This window comes from Pithys albifrons, chromosome 3 (assembly GCF_047495875.1).
Source record: "Pithys albifrons albifrons isolate INPA30051 chromosome 3, PitAlb_v1, whole genome shotgun sequence".
In the NCBI taxonomy this organism is placed as follows: domain Eukaryota; kingdom Metazoa; phylum Chordata; class Aves; order Passeriformes; family Thamnophilidae; genus Pithys; species Pithys albifrons.
Window position 1 is genome coordinate 73,432,986 of NC_092460.1, and position 17,397 is coordinate 73,450,382.

Genomic DNA, 17,397 nt, shown 5'->3' on the forward strand with positions numbered 1-17,397 from the left:
CTGCATTGTGGAGGCTTTTGTGGAATGCAGAATCCAGCCTGATGTGTGGTGGCAGAACAGTGACATCTGCACAGGAGACTGCACGGTGGTAATGTCTGTGTCTATTTCCCTTTCTGGATCTGATTCCAGAAACATAGAAAAGCTGCTGATGATCAAAACACTTAATTGATCTCTGGAGTATGCCAGGGACTCAGTTTCTCCCTCACTCCATTACTTACATGTTCTCTTTGTTGTGAATCCATTTTTTCCTGACCCCTTCTCTGTATTTACATGCTTCTGGTGAAAAACAAAATGAACAACTATGAGATGTGTTTTCAGAATTTAATGCAGGTATATGGTTTCTGCAGGTGCACTCCAAAGTTTTGGAGGAAAAAAATTGTGCAGAAGTCTTGGCAGCTCTTGACTGTACAGATGCAGAAGGCAGCACTTACTCCATTTGTTTCCTATCAGTCCGGCACATCTATTTAGCAGAATGTCTGCCTTAAAAAATCACAGGATTGAATCAACTGTGTCTCAAAATAACACTCTCAGCAAAGAAAGATGCAATAGGGTTAGAGGCAGACAGTAAAACGTCATCTGCTTAATAAGGCTACTTAAAATCTCCCTTCTACTCATGGTCCCTTCAAGAACTGTAGGTTATGCTCTCAAACCTGACAGTGCTTCTGTTACAGGGAATTAATGTAGGTAAGATAAAGCATCTGTATCCCATTCTGCTTTGTGATGAAAAACAAACACCCTCAAAATTAAACTCCCCAACACGTTCTTCGTGATGGTTGTGGCTGCAATAGTGAAACTGCTCATTATATTTCATTATGCAGCTTTATTTTCAGATGTGGTAAAAAGTATTGCAGTAATGCCAGATTATGAGACCAAAACACTTTTTCTGAGTTAACATACCGTAGGCTCTTACTAATTAGTAATCTCTATATATATGAAAAGTCTTTTTGAAAACCATATTGTAATTGTCCTGACCTGTCATTCTGTCTTATTTAGATATAATATATATAGTTATATACCACTTAAGGAAATGAAGTTTTTCAAAACAAGGATTTCAAGTGAACAGAGAATCATTTGAGAGGTGGGAATCCTTGAAGAGGACTGAATTCAAAACCTGAAGGAATACTTGGACGCTGTTCAGTAATTTCCTTTCCTATAGGTCCTATAATGCAAAAAAGACTTGTTTAATCAGAATGTATAAAAAGCAGATGTAAGTCTAATAAAAAAACCAACCAACCAACCAAAAAAAGCCAGCAAAACAGGAAAAACTAAACATGTAAATATGCCTTTGAAGGACTTATTTACTGACAGTTTATTCAATATTGAATTCTCAGGTAGAATAAATCCCTTAGAAAATTCTTGTAAAGCCTTCCAAAGTTGTGGTTATGATTTGGGCTCCCCAGTTTGAATATTTATGCATAAATGACATGAGATGACAAAAGTTAGGAAAGCCATTTAACAATCCTTGCTTTATATGAAAAGAGGACAAATAAAGGAAGTACACAGAGGCTAAGACATAATAGGATAACTGTCCTTTGAATGAAATTGTATATTTTATTAGCTGAAACTCGTTTTTCTGCTTCTCTCTATGCTTTAGCCCTCAGAACACTGTCAGAATTTATCCCTGTTCTTAAACATTTCCCATCCAGTCATTGGATCCACTTATTCCCATTACAGAACTATCTTCCTTTATATTCCTTCAGTTTAATCTACTGAGTAAATAATTTACTGAGAAAATAATCAGATCTAGGCTCTGCAAAGTGTCTGAGAGTTTAGGACTATATTTTAGTACTCTCTTTGATTTTTGGCTGTCATGTAGCTCCACTGTAATTTTGGCAACAAATCGCCTTTCCATTCCTTTTACTGTTTCTTTTTTTCCTGCCAACTTACATATGTGTTTTTTTGGGCTTGTTTTGTTTTGTTTTGTTTTGTTTTGTTTTCTGGTAACCTATGTAAGTTTCTTTGCTAAAATTAGGATACTTTCAGGATAAGATCAAGAGAAAATATCACTTATTTCCCAAAGTACCACACTTTTTTGACAGGCATATTTCCAACCTGTGTCCTGAAGAGGTTGTTCTCCTTGTAACTGTAGAATTCTGTGTCTGGGGGAGTAGTTTCTGGCTTTGAAGGGTCATCTTCACTCAGTTCCTCTACCTTTACAATCATATACATTATATTTGTTAAACACATCTGACACTCCTGTACATTTGTTAGCTGCTGAAACAAAGAGGGTTCTCTCCATTGAGGAGTTTGCCTGGCTTGCCATGAGGGAAAGACTGGAATCTTCTCTTTGTAAGGATTTGGACCTGAAAAACTTCAGACTTAAATCCATTTTGAATACTCCTTTTAACTGCCTAAGCAGTCCTGGGTTTCAGTAAAGTACTACAGTAGCACTGTATATAGATGCATACAGTTATCCAAACAACAGAGCTCAATGCAACCGAGCTAAGAAAGATCCCCTCCACATGCTCTAAAGGCTCTGTGCACAATCACAGACAAGGATCTACTTCATGGAAGTGACTCAAAAAAACCCCCAAAAAACCCCAACCAAACAAAAAAACAAACAAAAAAAAAACAATGAGAAAAAAAAATTCTTGCAGTTGCTAGACTTTCTAGAAGTTGCTAGGAGATAGGTAGCAGTGGTTTATGATTTTGGAAAATAGGTCCCTCATTAGAGGAACAGGGACTGATTTTCAAACTATTATCAGATTTGTTCTCCAGGTACTGTATGAGCTAATATGCTTCCTTAATGAAGTATATGTACACTTACATAATGACCATACTAGAACACACTTAAATGTTCTTGAGATTTAAAAATGTAAAAAAAAATTCCTTTTTTTTTTTTGACATCCTAGTTTTGAGAAATATCAGATTGAGAAACAGCAGGAGGACCAGAAGCATTAGAAATAGTGTATTTGACATTGCAGTTCAAGCAAGCCAGAAAGGTTCTTTACATCATGCTACATGCCTTTTCTCTTTGACACATCCTTTCCCTTTGATTTCCTTTTCATTCCCCTGAGTTTTTCATTATCTTTCCAGCACGAAAGTTTGGACCACTGTGCTACATAATGGAAATGAAACATTTAAGGGATACTGAATGCTGTGGCCTCGCTGCAGATCAGAAAAAACCCTCCATTTGTCATTTCTCTGCCTGTAACTGTGATAACATGTAAGTTTAACATCTTTGAAACTCACACTTCTATTTGTATGATAGCTGAGAGTAGCAGCACCATACTGGGTTCTAAATTAAATGTGTAAGATTAATGACTTACTGGAGACTCGGTGAGAGTTTTCTATGAGTCTGACTGGATTTTGAGTTTATATAAATTTGCTTCTGCCCTCTTGGAAAAAAAAATTAAGTAAGTCAAAAGGTCTGAGGTGTAATTTGAACTGCAATGATCTAATTCCATTAAAATATTGGATTTCTATGGCTCTCAGAACCTTTATCAAGTTCAATTTATTTCAGTGAACATCAGATCTGGCTATGTGTCCGTAACAAAATTGACCAAAGAACACTGAGCATCAATTAAATGTTTTTATTTTTTAATTGATTTAATGTTTTAATTACAGGTTTTGAGAATACTATTTTTGTAGAATAAGTAAAAAAACAGTAGAATGTGAATGTTAAATCATTAATTCTGGAGACGTTGTGGAGGAGAGAGACATAAATGGCCCCAAAAATCATGAAAATATGAACACTATCTTAAGTCAAAAATTGTCTGCAAAGCCTTTTGGAGTGTTTGGTTAATTTACACATATTTTGTATCAATGGAAAAAGGGGAAAATAGAAACCAAAGAGAACATAATACAAACTTGTATCAGGTCAGAATAGACTGATTTTGATGAACTTGCAATTAAATATTAACTTAATTCACAAATTCTGTGGCTCACTTCCTGAGGGAAGTGATCATAACACCAATCATGATAGAGTTCAAGAAGTTTTGGACAATGCTTTCAGGCACATGTTGATATTCTTGGGGTTGTCCCGTGCAGGGCCAGGAACTGGACTTCATGCTCCTTTGGGTCTCTGACAGCTCTCTGTCATTCTATGGTATGACTGGGGATAGAAGAGTCCACCTGAGAATTCCTTTTTCTCCACAGTGATGCAAGGAGGATGGAGTTGAAAACACAAGGTGAAAGAAGGATTTTGATCACGTCTTTGTATCTCTTAAAAGAAGACGAGGCTCCCTAAAGACTTGTATTTTTCCTCTGTGAACAATGTCTGTGAACAATGTTTTGCCACTATATCCTCTCCTACTTTGGGCCCATTGCTTGCTCCATCTCTGTACCTTGATTCACCTTAAGCAAAGGATTTTAAGTGGATAAACCTTTTTTTTAATGCTTATTTAATGCTCTCTGCCTGAAGGATCAACTTGAGCTATCCGAATAAGATGAATCTTTAAGAAGTTGTACTTTTTCCTTCTCTATTTATAAAGAATGTCAAGTTCCTAGGACAGGTTTTCTTCAGTCAGAGCGAGCTGGGACTTCTCCTACACAGTTTCTGCTTTGCAGTGAAGTTGAAGAAAAAACCAAAAGCTGCTAGAGTAAAAAGAAGCAAAGACAAGCACATCTCCCATTGAAACTCAGAAACATATGGGGAAATTATCAAGGTATTTTTCTCCTCAAAAGACAGCCACAGATCTCTAGACTAGTGCTGGCATGTATATTCAGAGTATAAAATTAAGAATCTGTGTGTTTCTCCTGAATACATCCCATAAACAGACTTTGAAGCCTCCAGGGTGTTTCAAAAATGTTAAGCATAGAATTTTGTGAATGAGTAGAGAGGACTGAGAGTATGCAGATGCTTTCCAGAGTCCACATACACATTTGTCATAGGACAGATTTGTGCTTAGTATAGCTGCATTTTTAAAATTCTTTTTCCTAAAGTGTTCTTTCCTCCCAAAAGAAGCATATCAAATATACATAAATAGTGATGCCATCAGTAACCCCCACAAAGCAGGACTCTGAGCCACGTCAGTGTAGGGTAAGATAAAAAGTAAAGGTCCTTTAATAACACAGACCTATGGCCCACAGGAATACATGATGACATGCATGTGCTCTCCAGTTCTAGTTTCCATGGCTTTTATAATAAGATCCCTCTAATCATTGCTTTACGCATTTCTTAGTTCAGCCCTGGTTCCACCCCTGGTCCAAGCACCCTGGAATTGAGGCTGAGGGGTAGATGAGACCCTCTGTCTTCATCCACCTCCTCTTCTTCAGCACATGAAGGTCTCTTTTGAGTTCTTTCAATTCTGAGTTCTGTATCACTTTGACCTGTGTTTATGTTTCGTTCTGCAGGCCTTTCTGATAGTCGTCAGCATTCTACCTTGAAGAGAGTCTAAACAAGGTTAATTAACTAAAGGAATTTGAGCTACTGATAAATGCTAAGGGTTAGGATACATAAACAATGAACTTAGGCTGCCAGAATATTAGCACATTAATTCTACATTTGCTACAGTTACTGTGTTCCTAAAATCTACAAAATGTGAAAATCAAAAAATCAAAAACCCCTTTGGCATCATAGAAATAAAGCAAGTTAATCTAAAGGAGCTGTGTCAGCATATAAGAAAGAATTGAAAAACTTTGCTGATAGGCAAAGCATCAAAACAACTGTAAAGCAGAGGCTAACAACCCAAGTGGCTTGAAGATCCACATCTGCTCAAAGTTCATGTGAAGGTTCTTCAAGGCTAGTCTGAGATATGGGATTCATAGATATGTGTAGCCTAAGGTGAGCATCTTTAAGGCAAATTGATCTAAAAGAGCTATTTCAGTGCACTCATGTAGAGGGAATCTAAATAGCCTGTACATGGACATATATTTTCAGTCAGATGAATCCCAACAGTAGTGTTAATGTATACCTTTGATAAGACAGTAGGATATCAAGAAGAGAGCACTCCTTCCCCACTGTCCCTTGTTTCAGTGAGCTTTCCTGGAAGGCCACATAATCTTCACCTCAGACACAGGCAATTAAGCACCTAAGATTTTTCTTTTTCTGCAGAAATACTGCTGTGGTTAAGTGTATATGATGGCTTCTTGCAGCAAGAAGCTCTGAGGCCACAGAAACCTTACTACAGCAGATTAATTGGGATTTCTTTCTTCAGTGTTATGATATAAAATATATACCATTTCTCAAACACTCAATCATAATAAACAGATAGGTATTTCAAGTAAACATTGAGCTTAATCATTGAATTGTACATTTTTATCAAGACCTAGATTACAGGGAAATTTAAACAAGTAATAGCAATGCTTTTGCCATGATGTAATGCCTAAGCCTGAAATTGCCGTATCTTAATTCTATGAACGGTATCCAATCTTATTTTACATGAAAATTTCAAAGACACAATAACACAGATAACAAGAAATAAGCTAGTAATGATGGGAATACGGTTCAGAACTTAGTTTGCTCTTAGCTTCATTGTATTCCTCTTCTAGTTTAATTCAAGGAAATGTGCCTTAGATTTTGTAGAAGCAGGTTCTTTTGTACAGGAAAGCTTTCTTTCCAGTTGGTGTTTGTAATTTAGTTTTAATTGGATTTGGAAAGCAAGTAATCAAAAAATAACTGTAGTATTGCTAACATGTCTAGCTGTTATACTTTAGTCCCAGCATAAGAAGCATATTGGAAATATAAACTCACACAGAAATTTCTTGTCAAAGTTGACAGGTTAAGGAGATAAGCTAGTGCAATTAAAGAGGAAGCAGATAAGATTTTACATTATATCACAACATGAGGCAAGGTTTTCAAGTGGGTCCTCAAGGGTGAAAAGATAGAAGATTACATGCAACTAAAGGACCTGCTCACCTGAGTGTAATTGCAATTGTAACAAGATAAGCTATCACACAAACATAGCAAATATCTGCTTTGCTGTTATTATATAATTTATATGAATATCAAATATTACACTGAACTATCATTTCAAGCCTTGGGTTTTTTGTTGTTTAAAGTGAATCTCCATGTTTTCTCAAGCTAAAAATCTAAGCTGTGCTCCTTGATTCGACTCCAAAATGCATGCAGCAGAGGAGCTGAACTCTGGCAGCTGGGCGAGCATGTGATGGAACTCACTCCCCCACTGCAACTGGGAATGCTTCGCATGGCACAATGAACTCATCCTACTCTTGTTGGTTTTGTATTGCATTGATAGGAGTTAAGAAGTAGCAATTCTATTTCAGGTATTTTGTTTTTAAAAATCATCTGCCTTGAACTACTCTCACACCAGTTTCAGTTGTCCACCTTGTGCAAGATATTTGTCCACCATTGGAAGCCAACATGCTTCTTTCCTATTGCAGAGCTCCATGAAAAAAATAAATAGTTGCACACCAGATGCAGCTAGGAAATAACAGAATAAAAGCAAATACTGGTAGCAGGAGAGCAAGGGTGGACACAAATTGCAACATTAAGATAGGACTTACCCCAGTGCTTGGAACATGGTATGCCACTTAAATAAAATTTTGAGTTTTAATATATTCACATTTCAAGCTCACTGACAAAAATCACTATAGCTCTGGACTGTTTAAATGAGCTAGGAACTAGGAGTTGCCAGTACACCAGAGACTTGGTACACTTCTTTTCACAACTCTGTCTTTTCCTACTAAACAACTCAACAGCTTATTCACACTTGGGTGCTACCTTTTGTGAACATGAATTTCTTTACTTAGAAAGACTGAAAATATCTGTTCACAAACATTGTTAGTCACTAAAAGCTCTAGCTTACTCCACAGTGATGTAGATTAGGATAGCAAGACAGCTCAGAAAAAAAGAAATATTCAATAAAAAGAGTGAAGGTTAGATGAAATGAACCTACTGACTACTTCTTGTTTCTTTTATTCTTCATCCCGTGTCTCCTTTCAGGCAGACAAATAGTCCAACTTTTGAACTAGCACATCTAATGATTTGTACTGTCTCTTTGTGGTGGTTTGGCCCCAGACAACAGACAAGTACCAACACAGCAGCTCTCCCATCCCCACAATACAGGGGGAAAAACCAGGAAGCATAAGAGCAAAAAAACTTCTTAGGTGAAAATAAAAATGGTTGAATAGAAGCAGGTAAAATAAAAAAAGGAAAAACAGAAAGTCACTCACCCCCATCTCTGCCAGACAATCAGTCTCCAAATGGTAGTCACCTCAAAAGCCGCTATAACCAGCCTCTATCACCTTTTTTAACACTGAGCATGACGTTGCACAGTATGGAACATCCCTCTGGCCCTTTTGGATTATCTGTCTTGTCTCTCTTCCCTCCCAGCCTGTTAATGGTTTCACAGATGTACACACGCAGTCAAACTCTCCAAGTGATACTGTTTCATTCACAAAAGGAAAATTAGTTCCTACCCAGCTAGATGCAGTAGACTCTAGTATGTGTCTGAAAGGTCTGGGTATGACTTTAAAAATCATGGACACAGAAACAGGTGTGAGCACCTGATGGATGCAGCTCATATGACCAAAGGAAGATGTCTCTGCACTAACTACATGTAGCTGCCTTTACCATCAATAACATCAAAAGAGGTGCCTACAGAGCAGAATTTAGCTGACTGACTTGAGGAATTTAATTGACATGCTTAAGTAGAAGCAGTTCATAGCATTTGGGTCTGGAAATTCAGACATCAGGCCTATAGGGTGTATGAGGTCTGAAGTATTAGACTTTCATCACAGCCCATCAAACTCTGCAGCAGCTGTATACTTAAATGGGAGCCTGTCATGACTATCCTCTGCAAACAAAGAAACTCCCCAACCTACCTTCTCTTTAACCTTGCAGTTCTGCAGAAATGTATATCTGGAGCTCACTTCCATGCCAACAATTAGCTCCACAAGCTGCAAGTGTGGGGAAGGAAACGAAATGAAGGAAAGACACAAATCTGAGTAGGTAGTAGAAGGGAAATTCGTCCCCCTTGACTTAGAGGTAAGCAAGGCAGTAGAATGCCTTGGTGGGTGCTCAAAACCTTGTGATTCTGTGAGTACTATCTGACTTTGTGTCCTGAGGCTGATTTATCAGCTTCTGTCAGCAGCAGATGTCCTCTTAGGAGCCTGCAGAGACTGGAATGCAGCTGTGAATCCCTTGGCCTTGGGAAAACTTGAAGGGCAGCAGAGAACGTGACATAAACCTTGCAAGTGATGGATAACAGCTGTTTTGGGAACCGGTTATGAATCTCTACCAAACCAGATGGAAACATCTCCAGGGCAGCTTTAGCCTGTGATTAGCCATTCTCTAGCTGACTAAACCCAGGTTTCTTTCTTTTTTTTTTTTCATCTCAAGAACCAGGTATATGGCATAAGTAGAGTACACAGCCTGGAGAGAAAGTAAGGGAGGAAGGAAAAGCAAGCAAGCAATGATGCAACAACAAACTGAGTTCAGAGGTGACTGACTTCCAGCATTTAGTGGAGGCTGCCTGCTTGCCAGGCAGAGATGCTGTGAGCCAGTCATGCTTGGATAAAGAATCCTAGACTCTGATACTCTACAACATAATTGTGGGGCTTTTATGGTGAATCCTAGACATTTCTTGAAGGAAAGTGGAAACTTCTCAAGTATAATTTTTATTTTGCTTTATTTGACCTACAAATTGTTGGATTCAATATTGCCTGTGGCAGGAATACAGCTGGTGCAGCAGCAAGATAATAGAATTTTTTGTGTGCCTTTTAATGCTTAATATAAATAAATCCAAAGCCACATAATAGGTAGAAACACTTTCCATGGTTTCTGAAAAAAATAAAAACAAGCAGCAAAGCTTCGCATTACAAAGCAATATCTGGCATAGTGTATTCAAAGCATGAACTGAATAAAGCAAGTATTGAAAATTTTAATTGTTCTACCACAGAAGAAGGTAATTAATTTTAGAAATAAATTCTTATTTTCCCCCTTGAGAAAATTCCTTATTAGTGTTTAAAATAGTAATGGACTAGAGGGAGTGCAGAATGTATTTTAAGTAACAATTTCCATATAAATATAGCTAAAGCTCATTTACCTGTGTGTTTCTGTGCATCTATCATCAATATATCTAACTACTGTTGTTCCCAATATTTCATTTTCATTGATTATTGGAATTTAAAACAAATGTGTTCTAAACACTGGTGGAATTATTTTCCACTTGAAGCGCAGAATTAGTGGAGTATAAATTCAACATTTTCAAGATGCAGCTCAGATACTGCAGAAAATTAGCTGTTCTTGCTCTATGAGTAAAATTCTCTTTCCCACAAGACAATTAAAGACTTGCCTTTGTTTTTTGCATGCGCTTCTTGGCAACAGCGTTCTCTCTGAGATATCACGATGGTCTTCAGTTTTCTGTAACAGTCCCAAAAACATGAAAAGGGGATTCTGGTTCTGAAGGAACAGGAGTGAGTGACAGAAGAGATGATAAAGCAGTTTCAGCAACTGACAACTACTGACAGCTGATTGTGCCAATTTCAGAAGTGTATCTAAATTCAGTTCTATTTTAACTGTAAGACTCTCAAATGCTAGTGTCACTTATTAGAGAAGATAATCCAGCAGCAAAACAGTGTTTTGCAGAAATTTTGAAAAGCAACTCACCCACCATCCCCTAAACAACACAAAGACCTAATGATGGTTTGGGTAATGCGGAACTGTTTAATCTTGAAGTTTAGCTGGAGACAGATGACTAAGTGGGCTTTCTTGAGATATTTTCAGTTCCATGTTTTGGTTTTGATTTTTTTTTTTAAGAGAAGTAACTAATGTCATAACATTTCCTGGGCTTAACCCTGTTTAAAAATGGAGAACATATAGAAGGATTTGAATAATTCAAACAGTGAGTGTGTTTACTGACTGCGTTTTATATATGAGTTTAGAGCTGAGTTTCCAGACTGAGAGCCAGGCTGTTACCATTTCTGTAGGTACGATCTGGGAATGGAGAAATGCCATCTTCAGGGCTGTCGATTCAGCAGTTGAATAGAAACAAGACTCACACATTATTTAAAGGACTGTACTCTGCATACATTTTAAATACACTTTACAATTATAGAGTCTAAAGGGCAATCAGTCATTTCAGATGCTATCACCTGATGAGCTGGAGTTGATGTCAGTGCTTCACAAGTGCTGTTCTTCTTTCTCAATGTTGCTTAGTGTACGGGTGAGAAGAAGTTCCAAGGGCATGTATCCTGGGCTGGAAAAGTTCAATAACAAATTATTTTTATTGTAAGTAATCCCAGTAATTATTTGTAGCAAATACTGGGTTTTTTAACAAATATTCATATTATTCTAATATAATTCATATATATTTATTGTCAAAACCAAGTATCAATGTGAAGTTAAAACATCTTTATAATTTACAGTGCTAGTTGTGTGATTCAGTCAATTAATGGGGACAAAACTTGCACTAAGGTGTTTTCAAAGTTAATAGCAGATGATTATTTGATACTGTCATCTACATATCACTCATCAAACCTATGAAGCAAATAAAAGCTGTGGTGCTTTTATTTTCTACTTCACATTTTAAACATATATCTCATTATTTAACTGTCCATTGAAGTCACCTCTTTTATTGCTCTGAAATAACACAGTTGCAACCAATATATTAATAGTAGAGGTAAAAAATTATAGCAGAACAAGGACATCTCTAGTGTAAGTTGTCACTTCAAGCGAGTGGAATAACAGCTGAAATAAGAATTTCTTATCTTTTGTCAGTTCTCATGAGACCCGTAACATAAAATTAATGTACTGTGAAGTCATTTCTTTAACTTCTATCACTTGAATAAAATATAACTAAAATGACTACAATGAAAACTGAAAATAACAGAAAAAGGAATATAAAGACTTGATATAATGCCTGTCCCTAGAGGCCATAAAACAAGTACCCCAACTTACATGTCTTTTGTAAAAAACACCTAAGTCTTCCAAGCAAAATGACTCTGCTCATTCCTGTTCTGTGTTTGTGTGGTAGGCAATTTTACTGCTGAAATGTAGGCCAAAAATAATGTCATTTGTTGAAGGTGAATTTGAAAAAGATAAACTTAAGTAAGCTGAAAATGTATGTTAATGTGGTAAGCACTGCGGTCGTGGTTATTGTCTGCCAAGGTACTTGCCTTACTTAAGTAGAATTTGGGAAGAAGCAATATATTTAATTATGCTGATGAATTTGTATTAACATTGCCCTAGAAAAGTGCTTGGTGATGTTCTTCTTATTATCTCTGATGAGAATGCAGAGCAGTTAGGATGCATATTTGAGAAATGCTTCCAACTTAAAGATGTGAAGTTAAAATGAGAGCAATTTTACCAATACAGCTGTGGGGTTTTTTGTTTAGTTTTGGTTTTTTTGTTTGTTTGTTTGTTTTAAAGTCTGCTCTTTTTTTCTACAAGTTCTAAGTGCTTATTTAAAGAACTTGCTGCATAAAATCAAAAATGTCAACCTTCTCCATGGCTGAGAACAGTAAAGGTAAGATATCTATCTTTTGACATTCTGATCATGTCAGACAACCCAATTTGTTATTTCCTCTTTTGGTATTTATGTCCTTCTAGTCTACAGCTGAGGTCCTCTTCTTATTCTCAAAGCCTTCACATCCAGAGGGTTAATGGCAATAATCTCTTCTTATTCTAACCTCTTTTTCCTTCAAAGAACTCTGTTTTTCTATCCACTCCTGACTATTAATTGTCTTTCATATTATTGTGTATGATTAGAAGTACCTCCATATTCTCATACACAAAGTCATCTTCTTTTCATTTTTTCTGTTATGAAAAATTCCTCCCACCCCTGGATCCACCCTTTTCTGGGTAGTAAATAACATTCCTAAAACTGAATCACATAGTCAACAAATGTGAGCATTAAAGCATGGTATATATTGTTGGAATGCAAACTTGTCCAACATTTTTCCAGGTTTATCATAGAACTTACATTAAAAAAAATTACATTCAGATGATACGATAGTAAAGCAGCACTTCACATAAGAGGACTGACTTACAAATAGAATTACTTATTTGTATAAACACTTATTTGGGGATGGCAGAAGTAGCGAAGTATGTAGAGAATTATATGCCCATATCTTCCATTTAAATAGGATAAACATTCTTATAACAAATGTTGTAATTTCCATTGTGGTAACAAAGTTGGACAATGAAGATTTATCTTAATTTGTGTCAAAATTTATAGTTAGTGGTAAATTCCAATAAAACTGATTTTGCACAAACACAAGAAGACTTAAAGAAAATGTAAAAATATTTAAGATTATATCTTTTACCATTGCTTAGTTATGATAATAATTATTTGTCTTCATATACACTGTACCAGTGTAAACAATTGTTTGTAATCCCGAGGAGAAAAATAGTGGTGTGTCTATACTTTTAATTAACTTTATATTTGGTAAAACAAGTTAATTCATAATTTTCCACATGGGGAAATCTATTTCATAAACTGTGAAAGCTTCTGTACACTTTCAAATCTTAATATTCCATTTTACACTTCCCTTAAAAGTAAAAGCATTATTATTATTATTACCAGTCAACTTAGAAGAGACACTGCTTTGGTCATTTTACAAAAGGGTATGAAAAGACCCTGAATACCAGCTACTTCTAAACTATTATTCCATGTTTAAGGACATCAGTCTCATCATTTCCAGGTTTGCAGAGAACAGCACATTTCACTGTTAAGTGCTAATATTCCACTTTGTCCCTCAGCTCAGAAAATGCACTTGGAAGTTCTGATTGTGCTTGGTACTGTAAGTAATAGTGAGGAGCTGAGACTAAGCTTCAGTGAAGAGTGCTATGTGTGATGAATTCACTAGGTTTCTTTAAAGGTTGTCTCACTTACAATAGTGTTTAAATGCTAAGGAAAGAATTATATTATAAAATGCTAAGTATATGTGCTTTTTATATTGAGTCTATGAACTCCAGAGGCCCCTCCAACCAGATCTATCCCATGATACTATGAAATATATCTTAAACTGTTAATAAAAAATAGGATTATATAATTAATTAAATGGTAGAACTGATCAAACAATTATTTTATCTTCATTAATTTCACATAGTTTATATTAATAACCCAGACTGGGAATTTCAAAGCAGTTAATGACTGCATCTTACAGCTCAGACACTGAACCTTTAGTTCCCCTAAATTGTCATTAATTGACTGTAAATACCCTGGTTGATGCTTATTACTTTATTTTTGCATAAGCTGGAGTGTGAAAAGATTAAACAACTGACATAAATTGAAAGTGTGCACCAGCTTCACTTAGAGTAAGTGTCCATTGAGTCACACCCAGAGATAAATGATGAAGTTGCTGAAATATTGATCTGTGTTTTAGTGTTTCTACTGTTTAAAACACTTTTTCTCATTCTACCCACATGTACACAGTGAACTGAAAAACATGCAGCATGGTTCTGACCACGATCAGTGCTACTGACAACAATGGAGAAATGATTCTGTGACTCTATAGTTAAGTAGGCTGATGGACATCAATAATTTGGGGTTTTTCCAGTGAGAAGTGGGGCTGTGCTTTCCCTGATGAGTTCCCATTTTGGATGTCTGCATACAGTTTTTCATAAATACCTCTTGTCAGTTTGTATTATTTGGTGTCCTAGTTCAGCAGGAGGGACCAGCTAACCCTGTGTGGGGGTGATCAAAGCTGTGTATTCCACCCCCTCTATTCATTCCCCAAGGTCAATGGGCCATTAGCAGCAGCTGCCCAGGGAGCCATTATCACCTTCACACCCAGCCTGAGGGGGGCGGAGCTGCTAATGGGCCATCAACAGCTCAACACCCCCTGGCTCCCAGAGTTAATCACCCATTGTGTGAGTCCCCGCCCAGGGGGAGGGACTGAGAGCTCCCTGAGGGTACATAAGGGGTGGGTAAGAAGACCTCGGGAACCTCTCGTCGGATCCAGAGCAGCAGCAGGACCTTGACAGGAGGAGATCCCCGCTCTCGCCCAGACCACAGCCCTCGCCTGCACCAACAGGTTTTTCTTTTCCTTTTGCTCTGGACTTGGGGGAACCACAGGGGTCTCAGCACAAGGGCAAACAAACCCCCTTGGGTTTGTGCCCCAGGACACTGGGTTATACTGCTGGGGTTTTGTGAGTTGAAAGCAATTTCCCTTGTGTGTCAGTGTTGTTATTGTAATATTATTATTAAATTTTAGGTCTGACTTATAATCTCTCTCGTGGTGAGTTCATTTCCCCTGCTGGTTCACCTTTAAACCAGCACATTTGATCATAAGGTTATAGTGTTCCTCATGTTTCCTGAACTATTTGCTGGTATGCTCTCCTCTTTTTAGAATATATGTTCTTGCATTTCAATAGCATTAAAGAGTTTACTCAATGAGTAAAAATGCTGTAGAATAAGAACTGATCTTTCAAGCCAAATAGCTTAATAGATACAAATAGTATTTAATATAAAAAAACAGGAGAAAATATTACTCTGATATGATTTGAAATCACTGAAATACTCAAAAAAGCCTGTATGAAAACATCTTTTTGTCGTCGTGCTATCAGATATAATATAATATTCAGACTGGATTTAAATCTGATGTTAAATCTAGATGATATTAAAGTTGATATTCTACTGAAGATTACAGATTTTATAGCACAGAGGACAGTGATGTCTGGTCTGAAGAGAAAAAAGGACAAATGCACATAATATAATTTCTTCAGCAAAATTTCATATCTGACATCATTAGAGGTCAGATATTATGTCCAATCAAAATCAAATGTTTGTTTCTGCTATTATAAGTTCATAAAAAGTTTTCAATATGTGCTGCTGTAGAGCAGAAATCTGGTCATGATTTCTCACAGAAAGAAAAACTGTTTCTATAAAGAGTTTCTCTTTGCCAAATTAAGGTTTACATTTTTAATTTTTCTCTTTATGTTTGCAGCCAGTTTGTGTGAAAAAGATTGCAGTTGCTTCTGAACAAATAAATTGCTTTCTGCTAGCCAGTCTACCTGAAATCCTTTTTAATACAGACACATGTTTAAAGAAGCAAAATAAAGGCTTAATTTCTTGTTGACTATGAAATTACAAAAAAAAGTTGCAAAGAAAAAAAAAACAAAAAAACAAACAACCAAACAAAACCCCAAAACAGCAAAGTAGAGTTCTAGATCACTGTTAACAACAAAAATCTTCTTCAACTGCTCTAGAATATGAACTGGTCTTAGAATGTAAAGCACAACAGTTCTTTTTCATTAGCTACCTTATGCCAGAGCACTGTCCAAGGCCACTCTGACTCATTCTCAGTTACAGGGATATGATGACACAGACATTTCAATGTCCATTATGCTTTTCAGGTACATTTTCCTGTAGTCCAAATCCACACAAAGGCAGCAGATGCAGGGAGCTGGTTCTGGGTCTCTTGATCAGTAAGGCATTACTCTGTGATTCTCTGTTTCCTGTTTATAGTCCTGAAACATAATTTCAAACTTTTCAACCCTTGTTTGCAGAGGATTTCAGGCTGTGAGTATATTAAGAAGCAAATCTACTTGCAATAAGTTTCTGTTGGCAATCATTTCCTTTAAATAAAGCTAATTCTGTGTTTTCTTTGCCTGGTGCAGAAGCAGTTTTACTGAAGCTGCATTTTATTATTTTTAGAGACTTCAAAAAAGTAACTGTGTTTTGTTTAACGTTTCTACGAGGCTGCTGATGTAAATACTTTTCTTCATTTTCAATAGTATCACATTTGTGTACAAAAAATAATTAAGAAGCTAAGTTAATGTAGTCATATGCATTCTTAATACAGCCATTCTTCATTTACACTGTTGGTTGAATATAAAGGCTGATTTTTTCTGCTCAGTTTCTGCTACAGTACACAGGTTTTCATGATGAGTTAAAGGGTATGTTTTAGATTCAGCTGCAAGAATTTATCTTTTTTTAAATGATTCTGGTACTGTCAGATAATTATAATGTGTCTTCCCTAGCAGTAATGGGCACCACAGGAAATAAAACTGCAGTACAGACTTAATCAAATCTGAAAGACAAGGTCATTGGAAAGTTAAATGCTTTTTTCCTCTATATTGACATGTTCCACAGAAAAACTTTTGTTCAAATGTAAGATAATGTGCTGAATCCTTTGCTCATAGTTTTCATTTCATTAGAGGCATCTAATTATTTATTAATTACTTAAGAGCCATAGCCATTCTAAACTGTGCATTGCTGAGACCTCCATGTTTTTCAGGGTGAAAGCCGGTAGTGTCTGCTGTTTAGTACCTGTTTATTTTCAATTTTTATTCATTAATGCCATTCACTCATTTAATACATGCAAAAGCTCTCTTCAGTCACAACTGTTTCATTATTAAGGCCCCAAAATTTAAATAACTGACAGAAATTTCATTCTTCATGACTTTAACTTGCTTCATATCTTCATTTTGTGCAAACAAAGATGAAACCAGTGCAGCTAAAAGTCCTAGACTCTTTTGTTTGAACTAAAGGAATAAAAGAGAGAGCAACTACCCTTTTTGAACTGAGGAAAAGGCTGACTTGAATG